General features: G+C 34.6%; 1 pseudogene; it reads right to left on the bottom strand.

Annotated features, from left to right (window-relative positions):
* Positions 1–248: 248 nt before the first annotated feature.
* LOC107435722 (receptor protein-tyrosine kinase CEPR2-like) lies at positions 249–8996 on the bottom strand (annotated as a pseudogene).
* Between the last annotated feature and the right edge of the window lie 7551 nt (positions 8997–16547).

Below are 16547 nucleotides of genomic sequence, written 5' to 3'. Positions count from 1 at the left end.
TATCACTCTAAGTGCTACTGTATACAAGGTAACATAGTTGTTAGGACTTGACGTACAAGCTATGGTTCAATCAGCTTGAAGAGCACTCTCAGACATCCTTATTGTTCCAAATAGCGAGGTGTGCTATTGTCGAACACCCCCTTCCAAGCCTGTCTTCTAAAGGAAAATAAGAGCCAAAAACAAAATTATACAATGGAAACCAAACTGCTATGGTTGTCCTCTTCCAAATCTCTCTCACGATTAGAGTCCTAGAGGGGATGAGCAAAATCATATTCATTCCAAACAATCATTTGGCCATTAGCAAGTTGGTTGCCACATCTAAGCAAAATGTGTACAACCTCCTTCATGGAAAGCCTGGTCGAAGGCAGTGTGCCAGTACAGATTATCCCAAGTTTGAAGACATTGCACATATCATCCAAATAACAAGGTTCCTTGACCTCCTCATCCAAGGCTTCAACTATGGCGTTGCTTTCTTTAAAATGACGCCACGCTCATTCTGCAAGGGATGTGTGTTCATCACTTTGATTAGCTTGTCTTCCAGTTGCCAATTCGAGGGAGACAACCCCAAAACTGTAATCATCAATTTTCTCGTTCAGTCGTGTTGATTGAGCATATTCTGCAATTTAAGATATGGAAACATGAATCTTTTCACAATCTTTAATGGAAAAAGTAGGTGAGTAAAGGATAAGCAGAGTTTTTGGAGGGGGTTCAGTTTACCTGGAGCCATGTAGCCAAAAGAACCAGCCACAGTTGACATTGCAGCAGGTTCACCCTGATTGATCAACAACTTGGCTAGACCAAAATCAGCTATTTTTGCTTTGAAATCTGAATCCAACAAAATGTTGCTCGATTTTATGTCTTGATGAACAATGGGTGGAACACAGTCATGGTGCATATAGCAGTCCATGTGAGCCCCTACTACAATTTTCGTCCTCTTAGGCCAGTCCAGAACAACATTTTGGACTGTACCAAAACCTTCTGAAAAGTCAGGTGGCCTGTTTTTACGGTGCAGCAATAGATCCAGGCTACGGTTTTCAAGATACTCGTAGACCAGAAGCTTTAAGTTCTCAATGGAAAGACAGCACATTAGCTTCACTACATGAGAATGTCGAATTGAACTAAGTATTTTGACTTCTGCTGTGAATTCCTTTTCAAGTCTCTCATCTAACTTCCTTTTGTTCCATATTTTTTAACTGCAACAACTTCGCCAAAACGATTCACAGCAACTCGGTAAACTTTACCTGCGTCTCCACTTCCAATGAGGTTGCTTTCAGTCAATCCCGACCGGATTTTTGATTCTGTGAAATTCAACCGCTGGAATGAGGTCATCTTCCATTTTGAATCCAAACATGTTTTCTCCCGTAGCCTCTGAACACAAAAAAGTAATATGCAAAAAGCCAACAAAATTACTGCTACCACTGATGCTATGATCGGAGCAAGAGCAAGAGATTGGGTAGAAATTTTATTGGACTTTGTGGGATTAAAATTGCAGTTCCTGAGATTTACCAATCCACTACCCGCACATAGACCTGGATTGTTCAAGAAGCTGTTGCTATATGCAGGGTTCTCAAATTCACTTGGGATTACCCCACTTAGGTGATTAGAAGAAAGATTGAGAATAATGAGACTCAGAAGGCCAAATTCAGATGGAATTTGACCAGAAAATTGGTTTTGTGACAGGTCTAATTCAGTAAGGCTTGGTAAGAAACCAAGTTTCTGTTGAAGTGGTCCAGAGAGTTGATTTTGAGCAAGATTAAGAGTACTTAAGGACTTCCATGATACTATATCTGATGGAAGGGAACTTGTAAGCTGGTTGTGATGAAGAAAAAGAGTTGTTAGACCAGAAAGAGTAGTTAAATCTTGAGGAATAGAACCTGTCAAGAGGTTATTGTTGGCCTTAAACACCACTAAACTCTTCCAGGAAGACACTCCAACGGGAATCTTACCAGAAAACTTGTTGTCATTAATTTCGAGCCGAGAAAGCTTCAAGGACAGCTTCTCAAGAAGCTCGCCAGTAAACGAGTTGTTGCTCAATATGAAGATAGACATATTTATTGATGTCCACAAGCCACTAGGAATATTCCCAGAAAGCCTGTTATTCTTCACACTGACTGTAAAGAAATAATCCTCAAGAGTTGAGGAATGTAGAGAACTGGTGTACATCTGCTTATGCTTGTGCATGAAGGAAGTAAGAAACGGTGTCGTTTTGGATATAATACAGTTATATCATTTGGAGAATAAGAACGACAGCGTTTTGTATCTGGTTTAATGATATAAGTAGGACGGCGTCGTATTGGCTCAATGTTGGTTTTATCTGAATAACAGAACCACGTGCAGGCCATGTGGGTTAGTTATGGTTGTTATATGAAGGGCTAATTATCATTGGTCCACGTCATCTTGGATTGCCACATCAGCAACAGCAATACTGAGTATAAATAACGGCCTTCATCTTCTTTCAAATATACTGGTTTTACAGATTACAGAGCTAAGAATTGAGTTTGGTTTTCAGAGATTTTGAGAGGGAATTAAGTTCTTCGTGTATTGTACAAACTCTTTGAGATAATCTGTAGGTGTAGAACAATTTCTTTGTGAGATTGGTTAAGACAGATTGAGTGAGGGTGTATATGGGCTTACGGGTTGGTTTTGGGTGTTGTTCTATGTGAGTCACCATTGAAGAACCTGTGAAGCTCTTGTTGTTCTCAATTTTGAATAATAATAGCAGAAGCTCAGAACCTGAGCACGAGGACGTAGGCATCAGTTTGGCCGAACCTCGTTAAAACTGTGTGTGTTTTTCTTTTGTTTTTAAGTTCTTGTTCTTGCTGTTTTTTCTTAACAAGTGGTATCAGAGCCTGGTTAGGAAGGTTGGTGAAGATTCTGTATCAAGAACTCATATGATCAAGAATGGCATCAAAGATTGAAGTGGAGATCTTCAATGGCAAAGGGGACTTCCTGCTTTGGAGGAAGAAAATGAAGGCTGTTCTTGTCCAGATGAAAGTAGCAAGAGCTATAGATGGAACATTCTCTGCAGATCTCTCGGAAGACAAGAAATTGGAGATGGATAAGATTGCTCTGAGTACGATCATTCTTCACTTGTCAGATAATGTGCTGAGAAAGGTAGATGATGTAACTACCACTTCTGAAATGTGGCATAAACTAGAACAGTTATATCTGGTAAGGTCTCTGCCTGATCGTATTCTTTTGCTTGAGCAGTTTTTTGGCTTTAAGATGGACACCAATAAAGATTTGGACTCTAATCTTGATATGTTTAATCATTTAATACTTGATCTTGCTAATTGTAAAGTCACTTTTAGTGATGAACACAATGCTGTGATTCTGTTAAACTCTTTACCTGAGTCTTATAGAGAGGTTAAGAATGCCATAAAGTATGGCCGTGATTTCTTGTCCTTAGATATGGTGATAAGTTCTTTAAAATCTAGGGATATTGAAATGAAATCTGAGTCTAAGGCAGAAGGTCTTAATGTTCGAGGAAGAAGTCAAACAAGGACTTTGGGTAATTCTGAGTTTAGAGCTAGGAGTAGAGATCACTCCAGATCCAAATCAAGAACTAGAGGTCGAAAATGTTATTACTGTAAGAGGGAAGGTCATATAATGAGATTTTGCTACAAGAAAAAGAGAGATGACAAAAGTAAGACTCAGGTGAGCAGTGATCTTGCTGCTGTCACCTCGAGTGATGAGTCTGGTGAAGTTCTTGTGGCTAACACTGAACAAAATAAGACTGAATGGGTTCTAGATTCTGGGTGTTCATTCCATATGAGTCCTATACTTGATATTTTTCAGTCTTATAAGGAATATGAAGGAGGACAAGTTCTCCTTGGTGATGATCATTCCTGTAAAGTTGTTGGTTTAGGTAATGTTCAATTTAAACTAGATGATGGCACTGTTAAGACTCTAAACTCAGTTAGATATGTGCCTGGTTTAAGGAGAAATTTAATTTCTCTTGGAATGCTGGATGAGGCTGGCTATACCACTAAAACTGAGAATGGAAAAATGAGAATTTCAAAAGGCTCTTTTGTTGCTTTTAAAGGCATTAAGAAAAATGGTTTGTATGTTTTGCTTGGTGAAGCTGTGTCTAATTCATGCAATGCTTCAATTCAGACATTTACAGATAAAACTCTGTTATGGCATAATAGATTAGGCCATATAAGTGAGAAAGGTATGTATTATCTGAATAAGCAACAAGTTTTTGGTAAGGATCAAATAAGCAAATTAGACTTTTGTGAGAATTGCATTTTAGGTAAGCAACATAGGCTCAGTTTTAATTTGAATTCAAATAGAGCTAAAGCTGTACTTGATTATGTTCATGCTGACCTTTGGGGTCCTGCTAAAGTCTCCACTCAGAGTGGAAACAGGTACTTTATGTCCATCATAGATGACCATTCTAGGAAAGTGTGGGTCATCTTATTGAAGTCCAAAGATGAGGCCTTCAATAAGTTTAAAGAGTGGAAACTACTTGTTGAAAAACAAGCAAATAGGACAGTAAAGGCTTTGAGAACAGATAATGGTCTTGAATTCTGTAATAGGGAGTTTGATAATTTTTGTAAGACTCAAGGAATGGTGAGACACAGAACTGTCAGGCATACCCCTCAGCAAAATGGTGTTGCTGAGAGGATGAATAGGACCTTGCTGGATAAGGTCAGATGTATGCTAGTGTCATCAGGTTTGCCAAAGTTATTTTGGGGTGAAGCAGTTATGACTGCTATGCATCTTGTTAATTTGTCACCATCGACTGCTTTAAATTTTGAAACACCTGAGTATGTCTGGTCTGGAAAGTTGCCAAATTATGATAATTTGAGAGTGTTTGGATGTGCAGCATATGCACATCAGTCAGAAGGTAAGCTTGAACCTAGAGGTATCAAATGTGTTTTTCTAGGATATCCTCAAGGTGTCAAAGGCTATAGGCTGTGGGTTAAGGATAGCAATGGTTTTAGAGTCATTGTTAGTAGAGATGTCATTTTCAATGAAAATATTATGCCTTGCAAGAATACTAACAGTGCAGGTACTGAAAGTGACCAACCACAACACATGTCAAGGCAGATGGACTTGGTAATACCTGAAATTGATTTTCAAGACAATGAGGGAAGTGAACCAAAGGAATCATCATCAGAAACTGAAGTACATGGAACTCCTGAGCATTCAGAGTCAGAATCAGATGAAGAAAGGCAAGGACAACAGCTTTCTTCATCTTCAAGAACTGTTGCATCACCAGGTTATCTGTTGACTCGAGATAGAGCCAGAAGGAAGATTATCCCAAATAAGAGATACAGCTATGCAGATTTTATTGCATATGCTTTGGTTGGATTTCAAGAATTCTCTGATAATGAGCCTCAGAGTTATAAAGAAGCTATGAAGTCTTCAGAATCATCAAAATGGAAACAAGCAATGGATGAGGAAATGCAGTCACTTCATGATAATCATACATGGGACCTGGTGTTGGCACCTGCAAAACAAAGAGTTGTCGACTGTAAATGGATTTATAAAGTTAAGGAAGGGTTGACCAAGTCAGATCCAGTGAGATTCAAGGCCAGGTTGGTAGCAAAGGGTTTTACTCAAGTTGAAGGTGTAGATTATAATGAAATCTTCTCACCTGTAGTCAAATATACCACTATTTGAATTATTCTCTCTTTAGTCACCCATTTTGATTGGGAACTAGAACAGTTGGATGTAAAGACTGCATTCCTTCATGGGGATTTGGAAGAAACTATCTACATGAAACAACCAGAGGGATATGAAGTGACTAGAAAGGGTGGAGAGCTAGTATGCATGCTAAAGAAGTCTCTCTATGGTTTAAAATAGTCACCAAGGCAGTGGTATAAAAGATTTGACACTTTTATGGTGAAGGCTGGTTTTATGAGGAGCAATTTTGATAGTTGTTTGTACTTCAAGGAGACAGCAAGCTCAAATGCTGTATTTCTGCTTTTGTATGTGGATGATATGTTGTTGTCAGGACCAAATGCAAAAGTAATTGATTCAGTCAAACAGTTACTAAGTTCAGAGTTTGATATGAAGGAGCTTGGTCAGGCAAAAAGGATTTTGGGCATGACAATCGAGAGGAACAGAAGAAATAGGAAAATGAAACTGCATCAGACTTCATATGTTCAAAAGATACTGTCCAAGTTCAGTATGAATGATGCTAAACCTGTATCTGTGCCACTAGGTGGTCATTACAAGTTGTCAATGGAACAGTGTCCTAGTAATGCTCAAGAAAGAGAAGATATGATCACTGTACCATATTCAAGTGCAATAGGTTCAGTTATGTACCTTATGATCAGTACAAGGCCAGATTTGGCTTATGCAGTAAGTGTGCTGAGCAGGTTTATGTCAAATCCTGGAAGGAGCCATTGGGATGCAGTAAAGTGGCTTTTAAGGTATTTAAAGCTCACTGCAAATGAAGGATTGGTGTTTGAAAGCAGCAAAGATGGAATAGAATTGCTTAGTTACACAGATGCAGATTATGCTGGGGATCGAGATAAAAGAAAGTCAATATCAGCATATGCATTCACTGTTTGTGGGAATTGTGTAAGTTGGAAGTCACATTTGCAAGCCATAGTAGCCTTGTCTACTACAGAGGCAGAATATATGGCGATCACAGATGCTGCAAAGGAAGCAATATGGATCAAAGGTTTACTGTCAGAACTTGATATGTTGCACAAGGCTGTCATACTCTATTCAGATAGTCAAAGTGCAATACATCTTTCTAAGAATCCTGTATTCCATGAGAGGTCCAAACATATTCAGATTAAATATCATTTCATACAGGATATGGTGGAAAGGAAGGAAGTCAAGTTAGAAAAGGTACCTACAGAACTGAATCCTATTGATATGGGTACAAAAGTTTTACCCCTGAGCAGGTTTAATTCATGTAAAACCTTGCTCAATATTGGGGTAGGCTAATGTTGATTTAAAGGAAGATTGCAAGGAGGGTTCACAGAGTTTCTGCTATAATTACACTCTTGAGGATTAGGTGGAGAAATGTAAAGAAATAATCCTCAAGAGTTGAGGAATGTAGAGAACTGGTGTACATCTGCTTATGCTTGTGCATGAAGGAAGTAAGAAACGGTGTCGTTTTGGATATAATACAGTTATATCATTTGGAGAAGAAGAACGACAGCGTTTTGTATCTGGTTTAATGATATAAGTAGGACGGCGTCGTATTGGCTCAATGTTGGTTTTATCTGAATAACAGAACCACGTGCAGGCCATGTGGGTTAGTTATGGTTGTTATATGAAGGGCTAATTATCATTGGTCCACGTCATCTTGGATTGCCACATCAGCAACAGCAATACTGAGTATAAATAACGGCCTTCATCTTCTTTCAAATATACTGGTTTTACAGATTACAGAGCTAAGAATTGAGTTTGGTTTTCAGAGATTTTGAGAGGGAATTAAGTTCTTCGTGTATTGTACAAACTCTTTGAGATAATCTGTAGGTGTAGAACAATTTCTTTGTGAGATTGGTTAAGACAGATTGAGTGAGGGTGTATATGGGCTTACGGGTTGGTTTTGGGTGTTGTTCTATGTGAGTCACCATTGAAGAACCTGTGAAGCTCTTGTTGTTCTCAATTTTGAATAATAATAGCAGAAGCTTAGAACCTGAGCACGAGGACGTAGGCATCAGTTTGGCCGAACCTCGTTAAAACTGTGTGTGTTTTTCTTTTGTTTTTAAGTTCTTGTTCTTGCTGTTTTTTCTTAACACTGACTATTAATAAACCACTGCAATTTCCAAGTGATTCTGGCAATTCGCCTGTGAGATCATTATCAAAAGCCACAACTCCTATCAAGTTACCCGAATAACACAAATTTTCAGGTAATTTTCCAGTAAGCCTATTGATAGCTACCTGGAATTCTCTGAGCGGTGAATACCTACCAAAGTCTGGAGGCAGGGTGCCTGACAGATTATTATCAAACAATCTGAGATCCATAAGCGATGGTAGACGACCAATGCTCTCTGGAATTTCACCAGAGAACTGATTCGAAAGCAAAATCAGACCAGTCAACTTGGTTAGCTTTCCAAAGTCTTCTGGTATTGGCCCTGTTAAGTTGTTCTCTGAGAGATCAAGCACGCCCAAGTTTACAGCTTCAACCACCTGAGGAATCTCCCCAGACAGTTTGTTCTTGTAAAGGTAAAGAATACTTAAATTCTTCAACATAAACAAACTGCTTGGAATTTTCCCACTCAAGCCGTTTGTTGATAGATCAGCTTGTTCCAATGACACCATATCTCCAATATTTTCTGGGATTTCCCCGATCATATTCGAGTGTGGAATCCATAAGTACTTCAACTTCTTCAATTGTGTATAGTTGGAAGGTAGACTTGATGGCTTAAACTTTGACATGTAGCCTAATCCCAACATTTCAAGATTAGACAAGTTACCTATTTCTGGCGGGAAAGAACCGTTGAACAAGTTGGCGGAAAGCATCAGGTATATAAGCCGTTGCATCCGCCCGGTGGTCGCTGGAATTTCACCTAAAAAGTTGTTAACGCTAAGGTCGAGATGGGTAAGCTTATCAAGGCGGTCTACGTCACTGGGAACAGTGCCAGTGAAATAGTTCAGAGAAAGGTCTAACTGTTCAAGGTTTGAACAGTTGTAGATAGCTCTGGGGAACTCATCAGAAATGGAATTGTTCCCAAGTTCAAGAATTGTAAGGTTCTTGAGGTCACAAATGAAAGGTGGAAACTTCCCCACAATGTTGAAAGTAATCAGTGACAGAGTAGTGACTGAGCCATCAGTGCAGTTGATCCCAGGCCAAGAACAGTGAGGAGAATTTGATGCTGTACTCCATTGACTCAGTAATGGTGGATTTCCCCAGTATTGCTTTATCCTCAGCAGGACTGCTTGTTCTTCATCTTGTAGTGACTGTGAGTCTGCATGGCAAAGAATGATGACAAGGACAAGAAGGGCGTAAAGTGGGAGTTGTAGACATATTTGGGTTGTGGTTGTCTTAGGCATTTGGAAAAGAGTCTGGGAAAATTTCCTCCGTTTCGATGTTGCTTCTTTTTTTTTTTTTTTTTGTTTTTTTTGGTTAGGATGTTGCTTCTTGAGGATGAGTGTTTTTAGAGGATAGTTATTTGATTTGATGGTCAACTCCCAAATAAATCAATTTCCAGCAATCGTGCGTTATTTGTAGTCTACTCAGACTTCGGAGGAGAAATTATTGATTACACATTGTGTACTGATATGAATTCTAACGTGGTACATCAATATTGCATGTGAAACTCTTTAATTTATTGGGCAAAATTAGGGAATTAATGGTTTGATTGATGGATTATTATTATTATTAAATAGATTGATCTGTGGGAATGCCAACAGAGGTAATTAAAAAGAAAACAATTGGTAGGCTAAAAAGAAAATTTTAAAAAAAAAAAAAAAAGGAGAAACAAAACAAAAATGAAAAAGATGACGCCTGGAAACTCTTATTGGTACAGAGGCAGGCATTGCGAAGATAGATTTGTAATAGAGTATTTGCAACTTAAAAGAATAATGGCATAGCAAAAGAAAATAAATAAATAAAAAATATAGATAAAAGGTAATGTTGTGAAGTTAAAAATGTTAATTTATCATTTTAATCTGACGTGTAAAAAATGGTATATGTGTCATTCTTTAACTTTAACCGGTTATGTGTACAACTCAACACATACACAATGTGTATGGAACAATTTGTCACTTATCAGAGATTCCTATTCTGGGGTTTAAAAACAAAGCCTATGCTGATGTAGAATCCACGCTACCACTTCAATATTTCGATAAGGACCGGGCAAGTATTACCAAATACCAAACGTTGACTTAATTGCTGGTGAACAAGATCCAAATCCATGTTTTAATGGTTTTATTATATTAATATTGTCAACAGCTAGAGGTTTTCGACGGCCAGAAAAACAATAAAGAAATGTTATTTTTTAGATATAAGTGATTGTAATGTATTCACCCAAAACAAAAAACAAAAAAACTGGTGGTTGTAATATCTATATATATATATATATATATTTTGTAATATTTTTTGTGGGTCATTTTCCAACCAGTTTTTATCCCAAGCATATGACAAACATCTACCTTAAGTCAAGTAAAGAGTGCAAAAAGGTCTTTGAACTTTCCAGAAGGAAGCTAGAAAACAATGGGGACGCCTTTGTTGAACAAAGACATTTCAATGAAAACAACCAAATTGAATAAGATAAAGACAAAATAGGACACAAAGTGGTGGAAGACTTTGACTCATATTTTCCACAACTTTTGTGCTATATGTTGGAAAAAGCATAAATTTCACTTAGATTTTTTAATTTTATCATAATTATATTTATAATTTTTAAATATAAAAGTTAATTTGAAAAAGCTTATAAATGAGTATTAAATATAATTTTTTAAAAGCATGGATCTATAAAATAAGACTCAAAAAGTTTATATGTAATTTTTTCACTGAAAAAAAAAAAGCTACTCCATTCAGCTATTTCACGCTAAAAACAAATCAAAGAAATCATTCCATCATCGATTTCAATCTTTCTTGTCCACCTTTCTCTTGCTCGACTGTAACAGATGGCAATGGATATAGATGAATCAAAGAAGAAGAATCAATCTAGGATTTTATTTGATAAAGTATGCACCTGATACCTAGATAAAATGAGATTATCAAATTTGTTTGTGAATCAAGGCCGGCTCAACCAATTTGGTGGCCTAAGTCAACAATAAAATGGCAAGTAATAAAAAATATAATTAAATATTCAAAATTTGTCTTATTTGGGTTTTTTTTTTTTTTCCTAATTTTAACCAGAAAAAATGGTAACAAAAATGTTAGAATGACAATTATTGTTACGTTTCTAATTCATGTAAAGAAGAAGGTTATTATCACATTCCCTAATTCCTATAAAGATTATAAGATAATAAAATATGAGAAAATATTTACAGGAAAGAATGATTTTGATGGAATGAAATTAGTATACATTTACAATATTTAGAATATGAGAGAAATTAAATTTAAAAAAATTAAAAGTTGACACTTTTTTTGAAAAATTAATTAGAGATATTTATTTATTTAAATCCAACGTAGAAGTCAAAAAAAAGTATTAATATGTCTCTATTTTTCCAAAAAGATAAAAACAAAACTACTAAACGTAACATAACAAATAATTTTTTCATGTAAAAAATACATATACTTAATAAGGAAAAAACTTTTAGGAGCCTCGTTTGATCGCCCTAGGCAGAAGCCTCATTTGTCTTACCCTTAAGCCGGCAGTGTTGTGAATATGTTGATTAAAACTCATCCATTGGATATGTGAAGCTTCTTGATGGAAGACATTTGCTTGTTGGAGCTCCATCATTAGTTCTAAAAGGGATAATGGCCGACGGCCAATAGTAACATTGTAGTAGTATGGGTTTTCTTTCAAGCAACGAGTGAAGGCGAAGATTGAAAAAATGTTGGTTTGAAGAAAAAAATAATTTTAGCCTAACAATTTTTTCCGTGAGAGTTCTGATTTTCCCAGCAAATTTTTACAAAGGTGAAAATTCTAATTGCTAAAGATATATATTTTTTTTCTTTTTTTATCTTTATAACAAATTGTAATCTAAAGCAGAAAGGGATATGTATCTTGAACCCATAAATATAGGTGCGAGGGATACAATAAATAAGCCTAACCTAATAATAATAATAATAATAACAATTCTTATTATATATTTAGTGACAATATTGAATTAGATTTAAGCTTTAGCTTTTATAAATATTTTTTTTTTTCAAAAATATTCAAATTTGTTCTAAGAAAAGTTAAGTTTTATGTTTATTAATGCATTTTTATTATATAATAATCCATCAAAATTTAAATTATTGCAAATATGAAGATAATATATTTAAAGCTTATCCAACTTAAATTGAAGAAATATGATTATAATTTAAAACGGAATAGTCATTTTTTTAAAATGGAGATAATGCCATTAATTTTGAATAACTATTCCTAAATTTGAGAATATATCAAACACACAAAAAAAAAAAAAAAACCAACGAATCTTATAGCTATATTTCTGCATCTATCCTAAATACCAAAAATGCCAAATGAATCCAACATTTTGATGAGAACGAGGAAGTAAAACCAACAACCGATCCGATGACTACAAACACATGGCTTAATGGACCCTTGGTTAATGGTTTTATTGTATTAATTAATAAAACAACAAGCTTAAGCTAATTATATCATTATATTTATACTGTAACTCTTCCTTCACAGAGATAGAACCAGAATAAATTGTTTAGGGTGGCCAAAGATGGAAGAAACTAATTTGAAATTATACCTTTTTATGATATATGATTTTTATTTTTATATATGTATAAATTAACATTTCACCCATTTGACCTGTATATTTTATATTATATTTTATAAAAAAAATTATTAAAAAAAAAAAGAAAAAGTAATATTAGCAATCAAAATATATTTAAATTCCAATAAAATTTATAAATTGCAACTAAAATACATAAATAGTCCAACATACACAAAATAATAATATATTATTACAAACCAATTGTGGAAAATTTAGAAATAATTTTTTCCTTTTTTTTTTTTTAAGTTAAGGGGAATTAGAAACATGAATTGTTGGAAATAATGCAAATCATAACCATTAAACTAGACCTATTTTTTACTTATTATATAAATACTAAAATAACCCTTTTAATGGGTGAAATAGGTCATTTGCGGTTTTGATCTGTTATAATCCGTTAACGTAATAGGTGTTAACAAATTGAACGTTATCAATTTGATCTGTATATGTTAAATCTAAATACTGAATTATTTTTCTAAGTTTATATCATGTTAATGAATCCCATAAAATTTTATCATGTATTACATTCAAACACGATCATCTAATAAAATATAAAAAATACTTGTAATAAATTATAAGTACATATTTTATAAAAATAATTTATCAATTTTTCTTTTAGATTTAATAAATAACTTATCATTTTTTTAGGTGTTAATTTATTTCTTTTTATAGTTAGAATCTATATAATACGTACAAATTATTATTTAGAATTTATAAAAATAAAACTGATGTCCTAAAAACAATAGACACCGATAAAAACATATGAACAAGCACAAAAAAGTAAATTAAAAAATTGACAAATATAAATATAAAAAACTACATATAATAAATAAAAGGACATATAAACGATTTTTCAAAGTTTTCTTTTATGTGTTATAAATACTTTATCACTGTTTTTTAATAGATCTTTTATGTTATTTTCTTTTTGCTAATCTCTAAAGTATATGCACAAATTATTATTTTTATTCATTGAAAATTACATTTGCATTTTTCTAATAATCTACGCTCTTTTTTTTTCTTTTTTCTCTTTTTTTACATATTCAAATTTTTATTGTTTTAAATTTATTTACTTTTAAATTGTTCATTATATGTAAATATATTAATTTTTATTTTTTAAAATTATATTTGCAATTTGTTTATTAACTTATTAAAAAAATAATAATCTTCTTTACAAATTTTTGCAATTTAAAATTTAAATTATATAAAATTATACTTTGCATCCTCATTTTTGTTTAGTATTAGAATACCAACGGTGCAAGAATTTTGTGAATTTGAAGTGTAAATTACCAAAAAATATTTTTTAAATTGTAAACTGTTAATCTCCACAAAGTTCAAATAGCAATGATATCAATTTCTCAAATATTTATTTAAATTGAAAATGTTACATAGAGAAGAAAACAAAAAGCAACGTCTCACCAAACGAGCACAAATTGTTTACCCCCACACATCTAAGGTGTACTTTATTCTTTCAACTAAAATCTTTTCTCATATTTTTGGCAGACGCAAAATAGTATTAGGATAGCACATACGAACATACAGAATCTTAAAGCTATAGTGGTACCAGAAAAAGGGACAAAATCAAAATTCAGCAACTTCAGTCCGATCAAAATAGCAACTAGTAGGGTCTCCATCTGGTGCAAAAGCCAACATGGCAGGACCTGGAGCCACTTCTTCTAAATTCATAGTTCTTGTATGCCAATGGAGATCTGTATTGACAAAAACCAGGATGCACACAGTTGATTTACATTTTGTTGTACTTATTAGCAAGAATACAAGTATATGCATATAAAGTCGCTTTTTGAGATGCTGTATGCAGGGAGCATCAACGTCCATCCATATATATTTAGTGGAGCTGTTCATATATATTTATATATGGCTCAGACCTAACTTACATGGGTAGGTGGATTTTTTTTAAATGAATGGGATTCAGTTTGACGCCTGGCCCTTCTCAATTGGATATGTGGACCATGTGAGCCAGCTTGGTACACAAATGTGCAGCCAAACAGGCCCAAGTGTCGATCTAGAGCGATCTTTGAGGGGTTGTAAATTATAACACAATAAATTTCCTGCATCAAAGTGTCGTGAAATTATACATTGAGAAAAATAAAATTCACTATGATATCAAAGCAGTCAGTCCTAACTTTTAGCAAAAAAATCTCTCAATCGAAATTGAACCTAGACTCACCATCTGTAAAACCAGCGAGGCAGATCCCGCTTTAATAAAACAATGAACAATCCGGATTATGCCTTGCAATGATTCCTTGTTGATTACTTGGTCGCTTGGCACAATGACAGTGGACATACTAAGTATTACATACGGCTTGAATATAGCTACTTTTGTTTGGAGCACGTACAATCGAAGAACATCTATTGCCAACCACAAAGGAGAACGAGATATTTCTAATTGATAATCTCATGGGATTGGATAAAGGGTGATTTCTTAATCTATAAATATATTCTTTAGTTTAACTCAAGTTGTGATAATTTGGCTGCCATAGGAAACCTCATTGGTGATTTTAGATAAGTGTTTTGATTTTGTCCATGGTCTGGAAGCTAATAAATATCAACATTTCGGTTAGCTATGTTATCAAAGGCTTTAAAGGGACATGATGAAGTTCTAGTTAACAATAAAGAGAAGCAGAGTCTAAAACATACACTCAAGCTTTACTTGGACAACGTAACAGAGGTAGAGGCCAAGGTCGACGTTTTACTTCTTTGCAAAAAAGGTTTTGGTCTCAAAAAGAGATACACAAAATCACCATCCAAAGGAAGTTACAAAGGGATACAGAACTAAATAAACTCATCGTTCTAAGGAAACCGACCAAAGAGGTACAGAGTAAGATCTCACCAAAGGTCTTCTTCACCAATGAGATACGGAGAAAAGTTAGGACATTTGAGCACCCTAAAGAGTTGTCTCCAGGTAGGGAGCAAAAGTTACATTATGAATATTATCCAATCTTCCATAAATTGAATTTGTCAAGGTATGAATATGACATAAATTGTACAAAAAAGACTTAAAGAAAAAGGCTGAACACCGTTTTGAACCTTGTCTTCTTCATCTCTGTTATTGGGAATACCATCACCATTTTCTTGTTCCATAGCATCCTAAAATCCTAGCCTTCACATTTTAGTATTTCTTCTTTCCATGTATATTTTCCTTTTTTCCAAGAAATTCAGCTCAACTGAAATGAGAATTTCAAAACTACACAATTCAAAGTCGTTCATGTTTGGTCTCTAACTCTAATTGTGATGACAGAAATCTAGAGAAGTGAATTTATAACTTAACAAACTTGAGCAATTCAAACAACTAACATAACTCAAACCTAAGCACTGAGAACCAGTTTAACAGAATGTACTTGCAAATATGAAGATAAAACAGCCACATGTAAATGACCACGAAACAAGAGTAAAAAGTAGGAAACAACACGAAAATGTACAAATCCAGACACTGCAAGAAAATTTAATCACCATACTCTATGGTGGATCATATTGATTATAATCGTAATGAAGGATTATAATCATAAGGATCATAATGAAGGATGTGGGCTCATGCAATCCCAAATGGCACGGTCTCCTACTTAAGTTGGGAGAGGTGTAGTGCTATGAAATTTTGTCATCAATTTTTCCGAGTATTTGGCCCAAAAGTATAAACCAAAATAAAAACAAAATTTATGAACTTTTTCCAAACATGGCTTACCTTTTAGGGCCCCTCCTCCAGCATGTACAATACCATTATTTTGGTATCATGGTAAATGTCCAGATCTAATAACTGTGACGGACCAAATATGCAGTCAAGAGTGGGCTGCAGGGCTCAAGCTTTTCATGCCTTAGCCTGTGATTCTCTGCTTATTTTGTTTATAATTTTGGCATTATGTTGGTATAAAGCGTATAAGATCATTTTCTCCTGAATTATGGAACAAAATGGGAGATGTTAAACTGTTTATTGAGCAGTCACTTTTGGTGAATCATTCTCTGTAACTTTCTGTAATCTGTGCATTCCACCACACCACCCACCGCCCCCCACCCCCCCCCCCCCCCCCCCCCCCCACAAAAAGTGAGGAAGATATACCATGTACCTCACTGGACAATTGAGTGAGAACGATGATCCATTGATACAGACCCCATTGCTGAAAAGTGTGAAATGTGAAATGTAAACGATTGTTCATTCTTTCCCTTTGATTTTTTTTTTTCTTTGTGGTCACTAGCATAAATTGAACATATGACATAGATAG

The sequence above is a fragment of the Ziziphus jujuba genome, chromosome 11, assembly GCF_031755915.1.
Source record: "Ziziphus jujuba cultivar Dongzao chromosome 11, ASM3175591v1".
Taxonomy (NCBI): Eukaryota; Viridiplantae; Streptophyta; class Magnoliopsida; order Rosales; family Rhamnaceae; genus Ziziphus; species Ziziphus jujuba.
Note: the sequence above shows the minus strand (reverse complement) of the source record. Positions and strands in the feature narration are given on the sequence as shown.